Source organism: Cydia amplana, chromosome 11, assembly GCF_948474715.1.
Source record: "Cydia amplana chromosome 11, ilCydAmpl1.1, whole genome shotgun sequence".
In the NCBI taxonomy this organism is placed as follows: Eukaryota; Metazoa; Arthropoda; class Insecta; order Lepidoptera; family Tortricidae; genus Cydia; species Cydia amplana.
The window spans coordinates 10,570,821-10,592,226 of record NC_086079.1 but is presented as its reverse complement, the minus strand read 5'-3'; the positions used below and the strand labels follow the sequence as shown (position 1 = coordinate 10,592,226).

The window sequence follows — 21,406 nt, the reverse complement described above, 5'->3', positions numbered from 1 at the left end:
ATTTTAGCAGCGACATAAGCGGTTGCTGAAGTAATAGCGGCTCGGCCACGATATTGAGCAACTTGCGACGGCGGCAGCGATAACCATAGGTTGGAGTGAGACACGGCGATTGGACCTTTCGTTCCCACCTATGGTTGTCGTTGCTGCCGCCGTCGCCAGTCGCTCAATGTCGTGTCCGAACCGTAGGTGTTATACCGCCAATGAGAGTAAGCTTGCTTAAGCAGCCGACAGAAAGGTTGGGAGAGCTAGACCGCACCAATCACATGGATACTAAGACCGGCATAATTAATCGGGACGGTAGCTTGGGTCCAACTGGAGGATGTGAATGTAACGTTCTGGATTTTGTTGAAGTGTCTCTTAAAATTTGGTCAATATTTGTATTGAATGTGGGTAATTTCTAGAGTCGCGGCGGATGATGTTCAATAAATATGGGTAGGAATGGTCAGTCTCAAAATGTAGTCATGGGTTAAATTAGTATTATAGTGATTTCATTATTATGGCATTCAATAATACTTATGAAATTGTAATTATTCATATAGAATTTATTCATTCATAAGGATTGTAATAGACTTAAAAAACGAATTTCTTAAAAAATGATTATATAATATCCTAAGAACCGGGAAGAACCGGGAATCCCGGTACCGGCCGTGCCCAGAACCGGGAAATGAAATTCTCGGTACCGGAACCGGTACTGCATGCCCTAGCCCCAATCAACGTAAAGTATTCCATTTTACAAGTAATTTACGTCGTAAATTGTACGATATCCGTTATAAGAGAACAACAAGCCTTTATTAGTAAGATGACAAGCAGTTGTTAGACATATCAACGTCAAAAGTGAATTCAAAATGTCAGGAGATAGTATTTCAATTTCTATAGTAAACCTTCTATATATTATAATTTTTACACTTCTACGCGAAAATAGATAATCACCAATTTCTTTGTTACGGTATGTTTGTGTCTTAACCCCTTTGCTACTAATCGGAAACATTCCTTCTCAACTAAGTAAAACTAGTTCTTATACAGGGTATATCATATATGGAGACTCTTCAAACGGGTTTTTGACCAGTTGGCAATTGCATTTATAAAATAAATTTGCCAATCCACAAAAGGTTTATACTTAAGTTATAAAGTAAGTAGAGTAGTTACTAGAGTAGAGCATGTTATGTTCTAGAGAACTTATAACATGAATGTTGGTTTCTCGTATTCGATTTTTTGTGTTTCGGGACTCTTCGAAACCATTCAAGTTTATTCCCGGCGAGATCTTTACAGCGATAAGAGTCGCTGCGACTCCGCTTATACTTAATGCAGAATAAACATGGGTAATAGTTTACATACCTACTCACACAGTTTATTTTCCAAAACCATAACTTCGTTTGAAAGTTACGGTCGTGCTCAGCTCCAGAACTTCAGCCACTCCCAATTCCGTCTCCACGTGGTCCATTAAGAGTAATAAAATCCGTCTGTTTCACCTAATGTCATATGATAATATACACCAATTAACTTTTATGATGAGCGATAAAAATTGAGGGCAGAGTTATAAAGTTACGAGATATGATTTAATGTAATGTTCTGTAACAAACGTAATGCTAAATACTGTAAATTATGACTTCATGAATTTTAGCCTACCAAGTACGAGTAGCAACGAATATTACATGATGCAGATTAGAATGCCTATGTGTATGACTGGAAGATAGATTAAATGATGACAATACACATCAATTATTCTGATGATTTAAACGGTAATCAAATTGCAAGGACGTTCTGAATAATAGGAGTAAGTATAAAGTAAACACCCAACATTATGGACGTGGCACCCAACATTATGGATGTATACCGCATATCCTGTAAAATAAGTTCATATTTATCATCAGTTTTTAAACACTGGCAATATTTTACCACAAACAACAGCTACTTAAGTTTGACGTTTCATTAATTTCTGTTTGTTGTGAGAGCGGCATGTACAAGTAAAAGTCTACCAAGTTTCCGTTAGCGGACATAACGCCAATACTCACCTATACCTACCTGCTTTCGGAGCTCAAGTGCTTAAAGAACCGCAAAACCCAGTTTCCCCGTCCACGAACGATCGACGTAAATGTCGCGTGCTTTTCCGAAACTGCCATTCAGGGAACTGATTGATCTGCCGTCGTTCCAATCCCTCAAAGGGTTAGTACAAACTCCACTAAATTTATCGCCCCATTCCTTACAGTTGCCTTTGATCCAGATTTATGATATTTATTTACAGATACAAATTGATATCAAATACGCCGCCTTTGATACATGGCCTAATTACGTTTTGAAATTGGACGTGCCCGCGCCAATGTGGCAAAACTAGTTTTGCTTCCAGTTACCACAACTTTAATAACATTTTCGTCAATTATAACAGGTGAAACTTCTGCTTGTTTGGTTATTTATGGAAATTAAGTAGTTCAGTCTTTTGCAAAACAATTTGCTAAATTAGTTTTAAAAATTCAAGGCAATTGCTGTTCTTTTGCGAATTTAATGAACTCCTCAAAACTAGAGCAAATGAAGTTGATGATATATTATTATTTCTTGCGGGAAAAGAAAAGAACAAAAAGTGGCTAAAGTACGTCATCGAGTAGCGCAAGTTTGTGATAAATCACAAAAGTGTAGGTAGCGCTTCAACCGAAATTGAGTAACCAAATCAAAAAGTTTCCATCTAGTGGACGAAGTTTTGTTCCATATCCCCGCCCTCACAGGACCAAGATAAAGTTATTCAACAAAAGTAATATCCATTTTTGTCGCCTTACCAACCTACCTAATGATCGGTGATAAAATATTTACATGTTACAGATAATACAAAACAGGCTAGGTTATGCATAACTCTTCTCCCATGCACAAAAAGGAGTGAGGGTATGAGTCCCCACGCCATCCGGCGGTATCGGCTGGAAACTTCACTAAAACCAATTTTAATATAATCTTAAGCCATACCAGATGGCGAATTTTAAAAATAAGCGTTTTTATTCAGGTCTGTTAACGCCATTTCCGTGAATGTTCACAAGTTCGTTTTTATCATCATTAGCCGGTTCATGGTCGTAAACAGCGCCTTAAGCACCGTGTGCCTTCGACAACAAAACAAGACTTCGGGCGACGTTTACAAGATTACGTTATTTAATGATCAGTTCAAAGCATGTAGCTTAAATAAGGAAATGCGCGTTTATGTTTAAAAATTTAGTTAATTGCTTGTTATTACGGTTATGTAAATAACATGCATATTATTATTTTTGAACATTTCACGCTTACCGTTTGACTTTGATATAAAATGTTATTACCTACTTTTCTATAATAATATTGTAATCAAAGTAGTTTTGTTAATAAACTGCTAATCCAATAACAGAAAAATACCTATATTACAGCATTTTCCGAATCGTAATTATTATTAATGGTAATTCTATTTTCTTGTTTCAGGTTATACAACTCACGATCACATACTTGAAGTGGTAAGTTACTGTATTCATAAATATTTGCTAATGCTTTGGTTTTTATATCAATCTTCGAAATTTTATATTAAAACTATAAGGCCGCTATAGACAAAATCTAAACCAGCTTTCGCCGAAGGTCCATTTCACCATTTAACTGAGGCGGTTAGTATGAAGTTGTTACGATTAGCTACTGACTGGTTAAAGGCTTGGCTGTATGAAGCTGATTTTTATTATGTTAAGTTACTAAAAATTTAATATGTAAACTAGTTTTAGTCCCAAAACTCAGCTACATACCTATTTACTACTAAGAAATCACCGCACAACTTCTTAGCTACCAACCGCTGAGGTAATTGTTAGACCTATATCACTGCCATTGTACTATTACTAACAAATTTGACCCTGCGCGGAGTCTATCCGAGCACAGAAAGGGGCAAGAACAATGTCATATAGCAAGTGGAATTAGAATTAACCCACGTCACGCCCCACCAAGCCGTAGCTTCGTGATACAATTGCGCAATTAGCAATATTCCGTGCATTATTGCATTCTTAACGGCTTGCGTGGTATCAACATGCGTGTTTATGGTTCAATGAGCTTTAAGCATTAAAGGAGTAATCGACAAAGGAGAGAGTCGAAAATTAACATTTTACTCACAGATTTTTGCTTTGATAAGACACGAGATGATATCATATAACTATTCAACGTTGTTTAAGTTGCGTACGATTTCGCTTTTCCACACTCAAACCCGTAGCACTTATCGTTGGACGTTATGTCCCTTGGAGAGGCTATCGTCCGATTATAATGAAAAGCGGCTCCAGGAAGTTCAGGGTTGTTTACTGAATTTTAATAGGTATCATGTATCGTAAACGGGGTGCGTGGGAATACGGGGGAGGAACTTTCACACACGTGTACTCTCCTCAAAGAGAGCCTAATAATCACGTTCCCTAAATAAAAGACTCGAGCACGTAGCTTTAAGACTAAAATTACTCCATTTTTAACCTTGGACTTAAGACATTTTAACTGTGAAGCCACATGACCAGAAGCTGCTGCACTTCAAAGTGCCGATCCTCCTTATAACTCAGTACATGTACTCATAGCACAGGGGACCATAACATAATGGTGACGCCGTGCACAGTTTCGTGACACGTGTGTAATGCAGCTGTGAATGTAAACGCTGGGAAAGTTTTAATTAATCCCCTAGCTAAAAATGTTACAATACACAATCCTTGAAATTAATTAGATTAAAGAAAGGCCGTAGTTTGTTTACATAAAGACTTATGTAATGTTTTGTTATAAGGATGTACCTACTTTTTTATTTTGTAATGGGAAAGATAATAAAATTCCTAGTGCAAAAAAACATTAACAAAAACATTAAAAATGGTTTACTTGTATATATTCCTATGATTTCGTTTGGCTGCCGGAAATTAAAATCAGCTAGGTACCTACGTATTGGTACACAAAACAAAATTGCGTAAATAACATCTCGCTCATTGCTGTCTCTACTGTATATTTACATTACTGCCCGATAACATATACATACGTTAAATTTGTTTATCGACGATGATTACTTATAACAAATTGTCAAAAATGTTAACAGAAGTATTTAATTATATTAAAATATTAACCAATATCGGATACAGTAAACCTAATAATGTACACGTACCTAAAGCATTACAAATAGCCATATAAATTATTCACTTTCTAATTACGATAATGATCACGCAACTGCCGTACGAGCCACACATGGTCAGGGCTCGTTTTATATCAAGTGATACTTCTAACCTCACATATTCCGCATATTGCAATAAGTACAAATATCATAATTAAGATAATTACAATAACAAACTCGCTTGATTTGCAACCCTCATGCTTTTGTCTTAAGATTTGAAGTTGCTTGTAACATAGTCGAAGTGTTTAATAGTTCACATGATGTTCTCTTGCCTTAACGAGCGCTGTGGCCGATGTGCATGCACACATGTGCTATATCGCCTGCAGTTTTTTCATGCTAAAGCCTAAATTCACCTGCCGTCATCTTGCTGCCGGAAAAGAAAAAAATATACGCACATGTGAGTGGGTAAATTCTAACAACGTACCCTTGCATGATGTATTTACTTTAAAAGCATCTGTTGTTTGCTACACAATGCCTATCGAGCTATCAAGCAGCGATGTAAAAGGTGTTTCAATACATAACTATAACGTTTTTAAAGCGTTTAAACAAATATCAAAATCCAGAGAGTATCAGTTGTATAAAACCATAGAACTTATGGAAGCCCTTCGTTTTTCTGACAAGAATTGCCGCTGACACATCTGTCAATGTTCACACGGAAACATTTCCGATAGGTGATTTATTGGAACACGGTTGGTATTTCAACTTGAACAACTGCATTCGTCGGACAATAGGTAGCTGAGTAACGGATTAATCGATTTTCAACACTATATCACCAAAGTGAAGGTTCAAACGTTGTATGTAGTTACTTTCAATTTAAACATTTCACTACACCTATGCGACAAAATGTACAAGAAGGCGTTATTTGTAGTTCGGTGTGTTGATGACCGGATTTTTTTCAATCGGCAGCAATTGTCGGGCAGTAATACTTCAGCAGTAACTCAGGTGCAGTCTGAATCCAAACTGTACCTTTTATCCAAAAATTAAGCCAGTTCACGATACACTTCATTATAACATAGGCGCTAGAGATAAAAATCACAGGTTACAGAGGTATTTAAGAACATACTCATCATTAGTTTAGTATGAATATGGTGTACAGCGAGCTGCAAAATTGCATGAACATAATATGAACGAATTCATTTATATAATGGCCATGCAATTTTGCGACAGGGTGCAATTTACCTGTGTTGTCGAACGTTTACAATAGTTGTTACATTCTTAAGGATGCAATAAACTTCACATGATATCTATTCAAGCAAAGCGGCTCAAGAAAACTAGGTACACGGTAGGGGAGGTGTTGTGTTGATTATATTAGTAAACAAAAACTTGAAGTAATAGTCTTGTTATGTATGGCCTACGGTTTCCCACGACGGCGCTCCCCGTTTTATTATGTACCTCGGAAAATGTTGTCCCTTTTATTACGAAATCATGAATTATGAAAATGTTTAGCATTTTACGAGGGTTCTAAACATACGTTTGAAAGTTCAAGACCTAAACCAAGAAGTGTTTTGTTATTATAACAAGCAATTAACCTACCTACGATTGTTTTTAACTATCTTGGGTTATTATGGCCGGTGTAAACACCTAACATAAAATCTACCTATTCATTAAAAAGTCTATATTACAGAGCACAAACATTATAAACTGTAATCGCGTGGTTTTTCTTTAAATATTTTTCATTCTGATTTAAGCTTGACTTACATATCTATGTCACTGAAAATGTAGAAGATTATCATTGTAATTTGTATTGATGTTTAAAAATAAAAATGTTCCAATATAAACAAAGTTATTTAATACAATAGGTACTCGTAATACGTAGGTACATTGACTGCGTGGAAGTATCCGATTAGTTTAACATCTGGCTAAACTGGGTTGATCGTTGGATCGGAACCTAATATTAACGGAATATGCTTGATAGATAATACAAACACATCGTGTTTTTTAACCCAATTTATTCTGCATCTGCCCGTAGGCTGCGGTGGCTGCTTAACATCAGAGCGCCTACCGCGAACCACGTTCGACGTGTTGCCTCTCTGTCGCACTTGTAAATTCGTACGTAAGTGTGACAGGGAGGTAACACGTCGAACGTGGTTCGCGGTAGGCCCTCAGGCGACCCGTGCGCTCCTGCGCTTATTTGGCTCCGTCGTAATATTAAAACAAATCTTTTTTGTGAAGACAAAATAAATATTCCGGCTTGCGTGACAAGGTGAAACAAAATGTAGACTATATAAAATTACGCTTTCCAAACTTGATCAGTTTTCTACTAAATAATTAGAGATAATTAACGATAAATCCTTCATCCATAGTTAATTTTAATTGTAAGTTTTAATGAGCTCTTTTTGCTACATTGCGTGTATGAAGGTAGCCATTAATTACAGCAAAACCCAAGCCAAACAACCACATACAATGTACCTTCATGTTTTTACGATGTTCACTAATTACTGAAACCGAAGTAATAATAAATGTACAACATGTACATAGGTACTTATAATTACACACCTTATACCTTACATTGTTACAAGACTGACCACAATTATATTCCTCGGCACATCTGCAAAATGTTCTCCTTGTCCTCTTTCGTATCCTATTTTCCTTTATTGGAAACGTGAGAATTGTTTGTTACAGTAGGTAGTGGGTATAACACCCAAGGACTTTCCTACAAACATAGGATGGTATATTGTTACTCCCTTATATTAGTTTCTTGCTGTTTCAGGATTATTTGACCGCACTTAACATTAATCTTGGTCAATAAATGAGATGTCATCGTGCCAAATCTTGATAGAGACAGACATCAAACTGTTATCGTCAAATCGATCAAGATAAGTCAAAAATTATTCATCACGAGACTTATAACTTTTACCATACCGAATACCTACATCCTTCAAAATAAGATTATTAGATTCCTACTGTTAATACTTACATTAAGTCATTCGCTTCACTGGCGCTAAGCCCGATTTGGCAACAGAATCTGGGACGCAGAGGCGTTGAATCTTTACAAACCATACTTCAAAACGACACAAGGTTGAAACAATTGTAAAAATATTTAGCTCATAATGGATAGCGAGCGCAGTGATGAAAGGGAAAATCTGGGGGCACGGCAGTGCCCCCGCCAAGTCGAGCGCGAAGCAAACACTGCCGTACCATCCTTTACTGGAACCATTTCGCCGCATTTTCAGGCCCCTATTTGAGAACCTCTGGATAAGACCAGAACGCAGAAATTTTCGTCATCCAGTAAGCTATAATCACATACTAAAAATCCAAAATTTCAAGTCTGTAGGTCATTTAGTTCCGAAGTTAAACGAAAGCAAAGTTTCGCATTTATGACACTCATTCATTCACTCACTCATGATCATCAGAATACCACAGCACAGTACTTCCCATAAACTCAGAGAGCTGAAATTTGGTACAGAGTTAGGGTTTAATGGCCACATAAAGGGTAAACCTAAAAATATTGTAATATCAGTCACGTTTTAAAGATCTAAGAACTGCACAAGTAAGTTTGTAATCCCATATAAATATATGATATTACAAAGTTACTGTTGCAGTTCCTACAAATAGTAGGTAAAGTAAAGGTACATTACGATGTACGGTGTGAGTATGAATGAAGATATGTTTAGTTATGATATGTGTATACATAGTATGGGTATGAGTACCCGAAAAGAAGGACAGCCTACAAAAAGAGATGAGATCCCATCAAAAACATTACATGTAAAAAGGTGCAAGTCTCGCAACGCTTATACTACAAAAAAGTTTTGAGATGTAATGTGAAACCAAGTCGGTTATTTTAATCAGTGCCAGGGGGTGTTAAAACCGTATCAATAAGATATCTTTAATTTGTAATACATATAATCACTTGGCAATCGCACATAATGCTTTACTCGTACCGTACCGTACTCGTAAATATGTGTAATGCTCAAACTGCAATTAGCGCTGCTAGCGTTATATTCAATTAGAATTATTTTTAATAGGTGTCGATGATCCTTATGTCATTATGCAGCCGTGCGATGACCAAGTCATTATACGCATGCACACATGCATCGCCCTTATCGCTGACCAATCACGTGCAGTCTGAGTTTTCTGGTACTAGCTCGTTAACGTGGATAGAGTATAAAAGTACCTATAATTCAGTTTGCTTTGACCATAGTTAAATCTTGTTCGTCTTGTCCATGACATCATTCCGCAAAAACCTAAGTACAGCATACAATGAAGCATATACATTTACGGGTTATTATTTTTAACCGTTACTGTGTGCGGTGTACATTAGTGTTGAAATTAATCAACTGTCTATTTTTTACGATGATACGTCAATCATGCTGGATTCGGAACTCGGCTGTTTATTTAAAATGTGGTTATGACATCAACACTTGGTTGATTAGATTTATTTTCAGAATTGTATATTTAGATTTGTAGGTCTACATTTGCATCTACATGACTTCGCAATTCAATAATAAAACAAAGAGTTAAAGTTAGAAAAATAATAAAGTAAAATTTCTAAGCATAACTCAGAGATACAGCAAGCTTTTGTAGGTACACCATTAAAACTGCATTAGAGACCGTATATCTAAAGAGGTTCACAAAACTAAAACTCGATAAGCTAAACAGTCCATCTTGTAGTGCCTGCTGTCCCTGTCGCAGCGATAAATCCTAGGCAGGTAAGGGAGCTAGACAGTTTATCTGCAAAATGCCTGCCTGCAGCTATTTCATGTAGGTAATATATTTGTGGATTTTACACAAAACTTCACTTCACATGATTAATTAAGGATAACTAACTAATCTAAGTACGGTCCCTGCCAAATCGTATAGGACACAGGTGATAAACATTTGATGTTGACGTAAGTATAGAGTCTCGGACTCTACGGAAAGCTAACTCAACACCTACTTAGACATAACAAAGTATGGGAATGTTTAAAGTCTTATTTACACAGGAATTTGACGAAATTTGACACTTTCATACGTTGTCATTGCAAGGTCCGAACAGAATTGATGATCCGACTGTGCCTTTATTTAGTCAGATAGATTTAATGTAACCACGCGGTTGATTGCGTGAGTCATCCTATAAGATTTTGCTCTGTAAAAAAGTTATTTATATAGATCATTTACCTGTCATATGTAAGTAGTTTCTTCGTGAGCGAATTCGCTGCTTGTAATGATTGTACTTTATTAATGTAATTTTGTGAATTGAGCATGATTATTCATTTAGAGCTGCCAATTTGACTTCTTGAGACTGACTGCAATTATCTTTATCTTTAACGACATATCGACTTAATCTAATTATGGTTATGCATTATAGCGTAACGATTACGTAATTGGTTCGATAAATAACAATGATAAATTTAGTTTTGGGGATTTAAACCAAATCAACATTGAATGAGCATAGTTTTCATATTTTGTACCTGAATCCGAATGTGATTAGTCACATTACAAGGCAAAGTTTGGCGTGCACCCAAAATTCCCAAAATATTTACGTCCACGCAATAGCAAGCTATCTTCATAGCGCGCGAATGTCAACATAGCTTCCTGGTACGTCGAAATGGATTATTGTATATTGTACCGTAAGTATACAAAGTTGTGGACATTTTATATTCTAAAATCCATATATGTAACTAGTATTATAATAAGCCAGCTGTCTATACGATACAACGATCAAATACAAAATAACGTATGCGAAATTGAATGAAACGAGGAGTTAGGGTAACTTCTTCTCTCCCAATTAACAGAATGAAGAGTTGTATACTCTACTTTAGGAACTACTTAGGGCATAAATTACAAGTATTCTGCAATCTACGCCCAACATGAAGACAAACTACGAGAATTGGAAGTGAAACTATAATGTATTTACCAAAAAGAGCTTTACTTTGAATAAGGGCCCATTTAGATAGCGCTCGAACTCGTAATACGATTTTAGTTATTTACATTGCGGATAGGGTTTGCACGACGGATCCGAAATGTATGGCAATATCCGCGGATCTGAATCCAGATCCGGATAATTTCATACATTTCGGATCCGGATTGCAAACCCTAATTGCGGACCATTGAGGTTACATCAATTCAGCCGACCGATCAAACGACGCAATGTAATCAAACTCGCATGCGAGTTCTCGCCCCGTCTAAATGAGCCCTTGGCCCTTTATTGAAAACTGTCACACTGGGCCTGTATCGTAAGAATCTATAGATATCTAAATATTTGACTGGAATTTTCTCATAGAATCACTGAAATCACGATGTTAACGATCGCATGGATGCTTGCCTGCCATGCCTATGGGGTAGGTAGGTTATGTATAGGTATATCCCACCTTCCCACTCTCATAACTCATTCCGTCACATTTAGCGAAATGCGCACCCCTTGTTGATCGGACTAATCTAGCCCATTGCAACTCGAGTAAGTAGGTCGGATATTAGGGGGAGAACGAGACCGGCCAAGTGGGTCGGCAGCTGCAGCGCCGCGTGGACCGCCATCCGTCAGCCAATGAATTATTGATACCGACTATTCCAGCATAAAAACGTTACGTACGTGAGTGGAAAATAGGATACTGTGGCGGCGTGAGGCTTTGAGGGTGGCGGATCAATAAACCATTAAGCTACTTATTTTTATCAACATAAACAGCTTATTCCTATAATACTACCTACTTACTATAGGGTCACCTTTCGGAAGTAAGGCTTATTAAGACTCAGTAAGACACTAGTAAGTTAAATTTAAGGTATACTTTTACCTAGAAATAACTTCAGACAAAACAAAGAATGGACATGAAACAGAGGAAAAGGATGGTTAAACTTTAAGTACGAGTACGTAAACCTCAAGTAAAAAATAGTTAAGCATATCATGCAGTCTTAAGTACTAAAGTAGTGCTTCGCAGTATGCGTGTAACCTAATAATACGAATCTGTCCAAGGCATTTTGCTTAGCTTCAATGTATAAGTAGGAGGTTTGAATTGATACCGTAAAACTACGCTACCGCACCGTACCCTTTCCATCCGTTTATCAGTAAATTCGATCTATCTAATAGTAGGTGCTATTAGTTATTACCTTATTACACTTACGTTCCATGGGAATTCAGTGCCTCGGTTAATTGAACACGTATTATAATCTATTGTTGCAGATTGCCGCAACCGTGTTGTTTATTGCTTAGAATGGGCGTCATAATATTGATATATGGGAACCATAATTCCTACAAGCCTGTCTTATTCTGAGGTGAAATGATAATTGTTTCAAAGGCCCTCTTTGTTTGGTTGGGTTCCAAGGTTACCTAATAAAATAAGGAATCATTCAACAATTAACAAAATAAAGGGTTCCAGCTTAAACCTCCATTGCCTCCCGTAAAGTTTACTTTTCCATTATGTACCTAATTGATTCCTTTGAAATTCGTGCTACAGAAGGCCGCCAATATCTTTTTCATTACTTAAATTATTACAATAGAATGGTGTATCGTAATAAACCATGTTTCATAAATAAAACACAATAAAATTCATAAGATAAACGTAACCAAATTACCATTGAGTTGTAACTGTTGTATTAAGTATTCATTGTTTCCACAGGGGCTACACGGACTCAGATATTTATGAACAAAGTGATAACCGACTGTGCGTTTCGTAGGTAACCTACTTACGTTTGACAAGTTCACAATTTGCGAATTGGACTCGATTTTAGTGATATGATAAGTAAGACGCTAATACCTCTGCTCCAACAAACCGAATACACACAGTTTTTATCTCCAGGACCAGTTATTGACATTGATGAGTGTCTTTTCTAAAAATGTGAAATGGTGAAATGATCGTTAAAATTAAATAAGTACTTAATAAATAAGTAAATGGAAATCCATTCAAGAGAAAATAGCGCTCGTAAGCAGACGACGTAAGTACCGCAGGATGACCTACATGCATGTACATGTGGTTAAATATGGATGGGCTCTAATATGTAAAAAATACAACACCTTGAAGATATTTATCCATTTATTTTCTTGTCTTCTTCCAATTCACAATAATCTCTTCTCTTGACAACCGCCTGCTAGCACGACTCAACAACCAAAGAGAGCTGTCCGCCAAGTGTCTTTCTTTTTATACCCAACCAATAACAGTCTTCAATTTCAAACTACCCTTAACTTTAAAAACTTATTAAGTAGGTATGCTAGGTCTTATTTCAAACTACCCGTAACTTTAAAAACGAATTAAATAGGTATGCTAAATACCAAAAACCCTACACTCGTCCATCCTGACTCCGTGTATGTCCTCATACACGTGCCAGGTGCAAACCCTACACTTGGCCGACAGACTACGTATACTACTTAACAGTGGATACACTAATCGCATAGGATACGAAACAGTTTCAATCAGGCATCAGCAAGTCAAAATCTCAAAAACATCATCTAAATAACCTTTCGTATGCCTGCCACACAATTTGGACTAGAATTTACAGTTTCAAGGTTATTAATTCAGTGGTAAATTTTGACTAAAGCATACGAAGGGTTAAAATTGTTACTCTTCTGCCGGAGACATCCTGCTGGAGACGGCTCGCACCGGACTCTGGCGGCGCGAGGCGGGCTCCTGCTGGAGACGGCTTGCACCGGACTCGCACCGGACTCTGGCGGCGCGAGGCGGGCTCCTGCTGGAGACGGCTCGCACCGGACTCTGGCGGCGCGAGGCGGGCTCCTGCTGGAGACGGCTCGCATCGGACTCAGGCGGCGCGAGGCGAGGGACGCCGGTAGAGGTGCGGCGCTCAACTTGCTAAAAATATCCAACATTGGGTTAATAATCACAACAGTGTACACCTTGACTAGTGTAGTGTGCACGCACACTCTCTCACATGTACCCTATATATATACCCTAGCATAAGTATCATAGATCAGAATAAACCTATACTCCAGAGATAGTGTTTGTCTTTACGTCCCACACCACATGGCGATCCTGCCAGGATCGCCATGTAAGGTGAGGATTCGGAGCTGAGTACAAACAAGTGTTCAGCTAGAATGATGATTTATTACTGCCCTAAATACATTAGTAAATGGTCCTTATATATATCCTATGAACTACGTACATAACTATATCTAGTATACACTACACTAGTAATTCAGGGTAACAGATCATTAATTGCCATTTATTATTCGATTTTCATGAGTAATGATCATCTCTATCTGCAGGTAGATAGTACACGAACCAATTCAATTCTCGTGACTGAAACAACAGAGTACACGAACCAATTCAATTCTCGTGACTGAAGCACTATCAATCTTCCTGCCATATATAATATGAACCAGTTCAAATCTTTTCTAAAATAGTAGTACTTAGCTGTGTCAGCACACGAATCAAATCAAATTCTCGTGGCTTCAACATCATTTTCCATTATCATGTCAAGAAATCTTCAATTATAAACCTCACTCTTGAGACAGGAATATTTCCCGAGAACCTTTCAGTAACTTTAACCCTGACTATAATTTATAAAATATTACTATGATGAATAACAGCGATAATTAAGTAATTATTGTGTACAACTTGACCTATTATGTTCCCATTATCAATGCATTAATCATCTGGTACTAAAAACCTATACCTAATAGCTTCCCTCCCAATGTTTTCAGAGAAGGTCGTATATTCTAGCTTGTTAGGATTTATCCAAGCTGACAAAGTACTTAGTCCATCAATTGCAAGACGCGTTGGGATTTTCAGACTATTAGATTTTTTTATAATATGCATATTGTTTTATGAAAGACTTGAACAGTATATTAATTCACTAAACGTCTTTACAGCATACCAAATCCCGCAGTTCGGGAATAAACACTCGTAGCACCTAAATAGGCGTGTTTCCGCAGAAAAAGGACCAGTAATATTTTCTCTACACGTTGAATTAAATAAATTATACGTTTCAAATGTTACATGGCAGACATTAACGATAGAACTGCAAAAACCTGATGTTTTACCTATCCGTACCTTCCGACTTGTTCTAGAATACAATCAAAAATGTATACCATGGAATCGCATATTTTGTAACTTAAATATGGTATAATTTAACTACTGGGGTGATTACGACGACGTTGTAATTATGTTTAGGTTGTAAGAAAACTGCCCACGCAACGTGTATCACCAATATCCACTCAGAGATTTCTTCAAGGAAATACTTGCGTTAATTGAGATCTACATACTGGAGCTTCGCCTTTTTGTAAACATAAAATATTAAGAATAAATCTTTTAATTACGATTTGCGCACTAGTATAAATATAATTATCAAATTTCAAGTTCGGCAATAAGTAAAAGTATAAAAGTGAATTCTTTACCGCAATACGTGTCTTTAATAACCTCCCAGTTGAAATTAATATCTCTTATTATTAAATTATCTCTTTTAAAAACTGTCTCAATGGTAATCTACTATTATTTGACTAGTTTTTTATAGTTCATGCATTATTTAATATATCAGCTTATCTAGTAATGAGATAATGTTTATTATTGTACATCTATTTTTATCAAGTCTTAATTTAAACATAATATTTAAACATAATAATATAACCAATAAGAGGCCATCAATCCTCCTCGATCTCGGTTTAATTGTGGTGAGTTCTACAGGTTCAACCATGCACTCTTCATTATAGCTTATATTAAAATCATCATATTAAAATCATTTCAATGTAATGCTGCAACATTAACTGCAGTAACCTATGAATTAAAAATATGATTCAATAATTCAATGATTCAATAATTCAATAATTCAACGATTCTACAATTCAATAATTCAACGATTCTACAATTCAATAATTCAACGATTCTACAATTCAATAATTCAACGATTCTACAATTCAATAATTCAACGATTCTACAATTCAATAATTCAACGATTCTACAATTCAATAATTCAACGATTCTACAATTCAATAATTCAACGATTCTACAATTCAATAATTCAACGATTCTACAATTCAATAATTCAACGATTCTACAATTCAATAATTCAACGATTCTACAATTCAATAATTCAACGATTCTACAATTCAATAATTCAACGATTCTACAATTCAATAATTCAACGATTCTACAATTCAATAATTCAACGATTCTACAATTCAATAATTCAACGATTCTACAATTCGATAATTCAACGATTCTACAATTCGACAATTCAACGATTCTACAATTCGACAATTCAACGATTCTACAATTCAATAATTCAACGATTCTACAATTCAATAATTCAACGATTCTACAATTCGATAATTCAACGATTCTACAATTCAATCAACCAACGATTCTACAATTCAATCAACCAACGATTCTACAATTCAATCAACCAACGATTCTACAATTCAATCAACCAACGATTCTACAATTCAATCAACCAACGATTCTACAATTCAATCAACCAACGATTCTATAATTCAATAAACCAAACGACTATAATTCAATAAACCAAACGACTCTATAATTCAATAAACCAAACGACTATAATTCAATAAACCAAATGACTCTATAATTCAATAAACCAAATGACTCTATAATTCAATAAAGCAAATGACTCTATAATTCAATAAAGCAAATGACTCTATAATTCAATAAAGCAAATGACTATAATTCAATAAAGCAAATGACTCTATAATTCAATAAAGCAAATGACTCTATAATTCAATAAAGCAAATGACTCTATAATTCAATAAACCAAATGACTCTATAATTCAATAAACCAAATGACTCTATAATTCAATAAACCAAATGACTCTATAATTCAATAAACCAAATGACTCTATAATTCAATAAACCAAATGACTCTATAATTCAATAAACCAAATGACTCTATAATTCAATAAACCAAATGACTCTATAATTCAATAAACCAAATGACTATAATTCAATAAACCAAATGACTCTATAATTCAATAAACCAAATGACTCTATAATTCAATAAACCAAATGACTCTATAATTCAATAAACCAAATGCCTCTATAATTCAATAAACCAAATGGCTCTATAATTCAATAAACCAAATGGCTCTATAATTCAATAAACCAAATGACTCTATAATTCAATAAACCAAATGACTCAATTCAATAAACCAAATGACTCAATTCAATAAACCAAATGACTCAATTCAATAAACCAAATGACTCAATTCAATAAACCAAATGACTCAATTCAATAAACCAAATGACTCAATTCAATAAACCAAATGACTCAATTCAATAAACCAAATGACTCAATTCAATAAACCAAATGACTCAATTCAATAAACCAAATGACTCAATTCAATAAACCAAATGACTCAATTCAATAAACCAAATGACTCCATAATTCAATAAACCAAATGACTATCAATACTAGATACTAGATACTCGATACTCGATACTCGATACTCGATACTCGATACTCGATACTCGATACTCGATACTCGATACTCGATACTCGATACTCGATACTCGATACTCGATACTCGATACTCGATACTCGATACTCGATACTCGATACTCGATACTCGATACTCGATACTCGATACTCGATACTCGATACTAGATACTCGATACTCGATACTCGATACTCGATACTCGATACTCGATACTCGATACTCGATACTCGATACTCGATACTCGATACTCGATACTCGATACTCGATACTCGATACTCGATACTCGATACTCGATACTCGATACTCGATACTCGATACTCGATACTCGATACTCGATACTCGATACTCGATACAAACAAAGCAACAAATCAATCAATTCACAGAAAATGTGCCGTTAATGAGCTAATTATTGTCCAATTTTGTTTATAATCAGATGGCATTATAAATGTGGAGCTTCCTTGCAGTTCAAATAGAAATCACAAAAGTTGGTCAAAGGCCTGACCGGCTGAGAACCACTCATAGATCGTATCTATTATTTCGTAAGATAAGATATATACGCGTTATTATATCGCATTGACATATTTAGGCAAAAATTTCTCATAATTGGTACACAAGTAATAGTTTCTATCGGTTCATCAAATTTATTTTTCTCAACTTATCCTCTGGCAATATATTCATCTTATACTTATGTTATATGTGCTAGATGTCGATGAACGAGATGAAGTCAAGCAATTCACGGTATCTAACACATTACCATATCAAATCATTCATAATATAATAGTAAAAGTAGGTGTACATGACCTGATGTCCAGTGGCGCGTGCCTCTCGCTAAGGCTGTCGAAGCGGGGTTACTCCCGACTTTCACAACAGGACTCTGCTTCGGTCTGGATTCCTTTTTCACTGCCGCTGTTATTCCAGCTACATTCCCTTTCGCGAAGACCGAGGCTTCTGGTGTTCGCAAGCGCCGTTGATCATCATGAGTCATCGTCAGCCATATTCTCCAACTCGGCATGAAACGTAAAAGTATCCGGTGTTACATATACCTATATACTATATCATAATACCTTATAAACTATAAAGGAATTATATGACAAAATAATGTTTAATGGTAGTTCAAATTATAAACATTCATTTATCTCAAAAACTATGCGTCGTAGCAAAAAAAATGACTGAAAATTCAATGCCCCGTTTGCATAGTAAGCCATCTACTTATATTCCACAAATTTTAACATTAAGGATCAAAATCAAAACTCAAAATCTTCAATTAAATTGCGAGACCTGGTTATAAATCATAAATATCAATTTATCTCTGAAACTATGCGCCGTAGTGAAGAAATAATGAAAATTAAGGCACCCTTAAATACTCCAACCAACACATATCAAGACCCACGTGTTGACATATTCTGCCTAATTCCCACATGTGTGTGGGTAAGTAAGTAGCAAAGAAGTTAATAACTACAGTCACGTATCTATTTATTAAGAAGAACACGTGTACTTGATCTTGTTAACTGAACATTATTATGCCTAGCTGTCGGTGGCATGGTGGTTAAATACTTTGAATTCTCGACCAACTGACGCATATATTCTTATGATTACACATTGATATTATGTCCATTTAATTACATTTATGGGTCAAACTAACCTAAGTTTAACTGATATGCAATTAGATAGCCTATAATCATAATCATCATAATATTATTAATAAATGATGCAGGTACTCATTTAAATTAAATAAAAATGTTACCAGTACCATATTTCTTACGTAATCCATTAGAATTTCGTATAGTTAATTAATTATCTCCAAGCTCAGAATAAGGGTCATGTTATCAGTTATCTCACTAAATCAATAAGTAATAGCAGTAGGCGTGTACTTACGTTCTGCACACTTCTGAAGTGTAAAAAATACAACACCTTGAAGATATTTATCCATTTATTTTCTTGTCTTCTTCCAATTCACAATAATCTCTTCTCTTGACAACCGCCTGCTAGCACGACTCAACAACCAAAGAGAGCTGTCCGCCAAGTGTCTTTCTTTTTATACCCAACCAATAACAGTCTTCAATTTCAAACTACCCTTAACTTTAAAAACTTATTAAGTAGGTATGCTAGGTCTTATTTCAAACTACCCGTAACTTTAAAAACGAATTAAATAGGTATGCTAAATACCAAAAACCCTACAAATAGTATTCCATGGAAGCAAAATTTGCCCAAAAATACGAATAAATGTTTAGTTAGAATAACACTAAATAGTTATGAGCAAGGATACCCTCTCTAACGTCATGAATGATCCCCCCACTTATTTTTGCTAACAAATGTCGGCGGTTCCATTCAATTTAACACTGCCTTCATGACATCCGTGTCAAGCACCTGCCCTGTCTAATCTTACTCGTAATTGCAGCTGGATTCAATCACAGAGACCTTGACTCGGGCTTTATTTGCTTTTTGTTCGTCTGCATCCGTGAAAATTTGAAGGTGAGTCTTTAAATTCGTTATATCCATCGACTTTGAAGGAAACGGCTCTAATATCGACAGGATTCGTTTTAGTAGAATATTGTAATAACGAATTTAAGCTGTGAGGTTATGACAAATTACCTAATATTGTTCGTCAAATTAGGATTATCTTAAATTAAGAAGATACTCACTTTTAATATTACCCGTTCTCTCTATTCATATCAAGAACTCAACAATGCGCAACAATGTTATACATTTTCTTAAAAGTTTATTCAGAAAGTTGGACACTTTTACAATTATCCAGAGCAAACGTCCAGTGCACTGTAATCTCGTTTGCAAATGTTCCGAGGGCTATCGAGCAGGTTGGCGATTTGCGGTTATCGGCTCGACAAATTACACACTCAGTATATTGGAACAGAACTGAGGACTCCAACTTTAACTATTCTGCCCTAGGCGGTATTCCATCGCTGTCATTATACCTACGGAACATCTGAAGATCTCTAAATAAATATAATGCCATGGCTTGAGAAACTCTTATCTTTATTGAAGTAACATTGCCGATAATAATAGCTATTCGAAAAACGACCACCCGAGTGAAACAATTTCTAAAACGACAAATTCTTGATTATAAGTCGTTCTAGACGTAAAAAATAAAAGACTTGTAGATGACAAAAACAGTAGCCGTTGGACCTCCGTTATGGTTCCACCTATTTGTCGGCTGTCATAGGCGATCTGGCCCACATATTTTTTATTAGTAATCAGATTAGATAAGACCTTTACGACGGATGGAAGGGGCGTGATACGTATTTAACTGTTATTCGAGTTACTGAGAAGTTATCTGAGCTGCACATAATGTTTCTGAGAGACAATCAATTTGAAGAAGCTTACATTTTTTTCGTTGAGATATAAATCACCTAGCCATTGTACACTAAAACGGGTAAATATACGTTCGTCTGTAGATATTTATATTATATTATTTCGTAGAAATATCGTGAATGTGAACCTAGATTCTCAGAATAGGAAGGCCGGCAGAATTCTTCTTAATATTAATAACCGTCCGGATACCTCATCATTTTACTCCTAGCACCCCAAGATCTTATAAAATAAATATAAGATTTTACGAAATTGATGGGCGTATCAAAGGATATCGCACCACGCACGACTATTAAAAATACTTAATCTCCAGCTAAATGTCAAAGATAGACAGCTAGCAGGATTGAAATGGAATCAAAAAAAAATTTTACTCCTAAGTATTTATGCTTGAAGATTTGAAACTAATGAAAGTCGCAAAACAGGCATTAGGTACCTACTCGTACCTATATTGGGCTGGTAGGCTAAGAAATAAACTTATATACCTACTTATACAGTACACATACAGAAATAGGTAGCACTTGTAATACTGATCTAAGAACGTCGTCATCTCTTCAAAACATGACACGTTATTTTACCCCCTTTTTGAAACGTGTCCGGTTGTTTCCACCTCAATTTGACCTGTCCATGAGCAAACAGGCCAAGCTCTAATGGAAAGCAAATTGGGA

The 21,406-nt window shown here is 35.8% G+C and overlaps 1 protein-coding gene across 1 annotated transcript in view; it reads left to right on the top strand.

Annotated features, from left to right (window-relative positions):
• Positions 1–21,406, top strand: part of LOC134652483 (ADP-ribosylation factor-like protein 4C) — a 79,478-nt gene that overhangs the window by 34,776 nt on the left and 23,296 nt on the right. The window contains exon 2 of the mRNA XM_063507676.1: positions 3,427–3,458. The gene's annotated coding sequence lies outside the window, so the exon portion shown is untranslated. The remainder of the gene's footprint in view (positions 1–3,426; positions 3,459–21,406) is intronic.